The sequence below is a fragment of the Engraulis encrasicolus genome, unplaced genomic scaffold, assembly GCF_034702125.1.
Source record: "Engraulis encrasicolus isolate BLACKSEA-1 unplaced genomic scaffold, IST_EnEncr_1.0 scaffold_31_np1212, whole genome shotgun sequence".
NCBI classification, from domain to species: Eukaryota; Metazoa; Chordata; class Actinopteri; order Clupeiformes; family Engraulidae; genus Engraulis; species Engraulis encrasicolus.
Window position 1 is genome coordinate 899066 of NW_026945610.1, and position 3747 is coordinate 902812.

Here is a 3747-nt window from a genome sequence, read left to right on the forward strand (position 1 = left end):
GTTCAGTATTGGGCCTACCCTTTGGCTGGGTTAAAATATTTTAACCCTCACATTGGGTCATTCCCCTAAACCAACTAAATGGGTCATTCTGACCCAATTTGTGTGTTAAAAGAACCCATTAAATGGGTCAGACCTGCTACCACATTGTTGGGTCATATTGACTTCTTTGTTGGGTTCATACTTTAACCCAATATTGGGTATTTAAATTGCAAGGGGATTAACAAAAAACAATTATGACTTAACATTATTACATTAGGGTGAAATATACCAGAATTGTTGACCAATACATTAATTAAGATCAACTTTAAAAAAAACAAAATACAAGAATGCATAATATTTCAGATCTTTTTTTTTTATTGCTGAACAATGAAGATAATTAACAATACATTTCATAAAAGTATACTATAAAGATGCAAATCACAGCAGTGTAGCATTAACACATGATAGCATTGGAGCAATAAAACCTTAATTGAATTTACATGCATCTTTGTAGCCTCTTTGCAAAGACGGGTTATCAGCAAGACTGATCACTCATGACTGAAAAGACTCAACTACATTACCAAGAGCCTTAAGTAACAGGTTAAAACTCAGTCATTACAATATTGGTGACAGTATAGTTCAAACATAGGCTCTGCTAAACGGGATTAAAGGAAATGGTTCAGTTTTACCAATGTACCATTTGATTTCAGTGACACTGTACAATTATAGAATTTCAAAAATTTAGTTTCACCTTACCTTTTGTATAGCACACTGTAAAACAGCACATTAAAATGTTTAACCCCTTTTCGAAGAGCCCATGTGCTTTTGCACAGATAATATGTTGCTTTTTAGCTATGAGTAAACAGGCCCGCCAGCAGGTCCATCTGCACAAACAGGCTTCTCACCGTACTTTTGGTTAATTACAAAATTTACAGTGCATCCATAACTGCGCTAACAGAGTGGTGTGAACTTTTTGTCCCCAGGTTGAAATTTGTCTTGGTCTCTACAGTCACTACATTCCATACAGTACTTACATAACCAGCATATAACAGAACATAAATAAAAAAGAACATTGGAAAACATAGAAAACATTAAAATAAAAAACATCAAAGTGTGCACGGCATGTCAATGGCATGTCCATCCGTCATTAACAGACAAGGTATTCCCTGATGGGGAGTTATCCGAATAATATATTTCAAACACAGCATGTATTCAGTTCAAAAGAACTGACAGGGATGTCGCAACATTTAGATTGACAGTTTGTACAGGACCTTGTCTCGTGATCTGGCTTGAATTGACATCACTACCCTTTCAAGGACTTAAAGTAGCTGGCTTGTAGATACTCAAGGTTCACGTAGTACATGATCTCCCAAAAGCATGGTGAAGCTGCAGGTTGCATATCCCTCATGGCGGCTCTTGGAATCTCACCATAAGTCTTGAAAAAGCAAAGCAAAACAAAAGAAAAGTGTTAATGATTAAGACATGGCTCTTCCATCTCAGTCATCATAAATATGGTTTAGGGAAATTATATATATGTTATTTTTGACTTGACTGCATGTGCATTTTGGGTGCTACACGCTATGTCTGTTTTATATGTAAACAGATCATGCACTCATTAGAATGAGATGACGGACAGGGCTGGAAAAAAGAGGCTGTTGGGTCCTGACAAGCCAGTGGTAGTGAGAACAATATAATTAGATGTTGAAACTAGTAGGGATTTTCCTTTAAGGTTGTGTGTGTTTATCTGTGTTTGGTGTAGAGTGGAGTGTGCACGTGCATGTTTTGTATGTGTGTGTGTGTGTGTGTGTGTGTGTGTGTGTGCGTGCACGCATGGGCTGTTATGCATGACATATAAAGATCTTACTTCCTACATCCTGATGTTTGAGGATTCCTAGGATAAGTAGTGTCGCAGACCCAGCAGAGAAGACGTCCTCTTTCATTTGTGTCCTACAGCAGAAAAAGAATGAATAACTATGAGTAATAGTAATTGGGATTTTACTGTGAAATATATAGTACAACTGGCACCCATGTTTACAATTATTGGATCATACACTCACATTTCAGTGCTGGGTTCTTCCCTCGATGCAGACACAGCCTCATACACATTAAGCGGTTTTGGTGCCAGGTCATCACGTCCATCGAGGAACGACTCCGTGCCTACCGGAATGACTGTGCCTACCAGTGCACAAAGAGGAAGACAAAAAGAAAGACAACAAGTTTGAGAGTTTGGCAGACAAATAGACAGAACATACAGTAAACCGTTGCAAAATTGTCTGAAGTGACACCAGACAGTACTGTAGGCATTCCATACACATTCACAGAATCAAAGAACAATATCAGGCCAGCTCTCATTGTGTGTGTGTGTGTGTGTGTGTGTGTGTGTGTGTGTGTGTGTGTGTGCATTAATGCCTGCTGTTGTGCATTGATATAAAAAAACTTACTTTATACATGCCGATGATATCCAAGAGCTTCTTGAATAAGTAGTGTGACCGCCGACCCAGCTGAGCAGCATTCTTCTCCTTTTACTTGTGTCCTACAGCCAAAAAGTAAGCAGTTATTGTGATTTCATGGTTAAAGTAATAGGCCTACAATACAGTTGACATACACATTTATCCTGAACGTTGTTGGGTCCTGACAAGCCAGTGGTAGTGAGAACAATATAATTGGATGTTGAAACTAGTAGGGACTTTCCTTTAAAGGGACAGTTTGGTCAATTTCAACATGCAGTTGTATTGTTCACGCTACCCTTGACTTGTCAGTACCTGTGATGCCACATTTTTCGGCTCAGCCCTTTCTGAGATATGAGCAATTCTAATGGGGGCAGCGTTTGTTTACATTTTTAAAAAATGAAACATAGGCCAACTCCAAATATTTTCCCAAAAGGTACTGCTGTTTGCTAGTTGTCTGCTGACGTTTTATAACCTTTTGGATGTTTTTGGGAATAAATAAAAATGTTTTTTTGAAATGTAAACAAGAGCTGCCCCCATTACAATGACCAGGATCTCGGAAACGGCTGAAGAAGAAGAAAAAAAAATCTCAGGCACTGACAAGTCCAGGGTAGTGTGAGCATTACAACTGCATGTTGAAATTGACCAAACTGTCCCTTTAAGGTTGTGTGTGGTGTAGAGTGGGGTGTGCATCCGCATGTTTTGTACGTGTGTGTATGAGCATATGTGTGTGTGCGTGTGCGTGTGTGTGCACGCGCGTGCTTGCACGCATGGGCTGTTATGCATGACATAAAAAAGATCTTACTTCCTACATCCTGATGTTTGAGGACTCCTCGGATAAGTAGTGTCACAGACCCAGCAGAGCAGAAGTAATCTTCTTTCATTTGTGTCCTACAGCAGAAAAAGAATGAATAACTATGAGTAATAGTAATTGGGATTTTACTGTGAAATATATAGTACAACTGGCACCCATGTTTACAATTATTGGATCATACACTCACATTTCAGTGCTGGGTTCTTCCCTCGATGCAGACACAGCCTCATACACATTAAGCGGTTTTGGTCCCAGGTCATCACGTCCATCGAGGAACGACTCTGTGCCTACCGGAATGACTCTGTGCCTACCGGTGCCCAAAGAGGAAGACAAAAAGAAAGACAACAAGTTTGAGAGTTTGGCAGACAAATAGACAGAACATACAGTAAACCGTTGCAAAATTGTCTGAAGTGACACCAGACAGTACTGTAGGCATTCCATACACATTCACAGAATCAAAGAACAATATCAGGCCAGCTCTCATTGTGTGTGTGTGCGTGTGTGTGT

At 39.5% G+C, this 3747-nt stretch overlaps 2 long non-coding RNA genes across 2 annotated transcripts in view; both read right to left on the minus strand.

Annotated features, from left to right (window-relative positions):
- Positions 1-559: 559 nt before the first annotated feature.
- LOC134443425 (uncharacterized) lies at positions 560-3289 on the minus strand. The gene is made up of 5 exons (XR_010033662.1): positions 3232-3289; positions 2421-2512; positions 2037-2154; positions 1844-1926; positions 560-1414 (listed from the first exon to the last, which is right to left on the minus strand). It is a non-coding gene; the product is annotated as an uncharacterized LOC134443425 (long non-coding RNA).
- Positions 3290-3428: 139 nt separating this feature from the next.
- Positions 3429-3747, minus strand: part of LOC134443426 (uncharacterized) — a 676-nt gene continuing 357 nt past the window's right edge. Inside the window, exon 3 of the long non-coding RNA XR_010033663.1 lies at positions 3429-3547. This is a non-coding gene — a long non-coding RNA (uncharacterized LOC134443426). The remainder of the gene's footprint in view (positions 3548-3747) is intronic.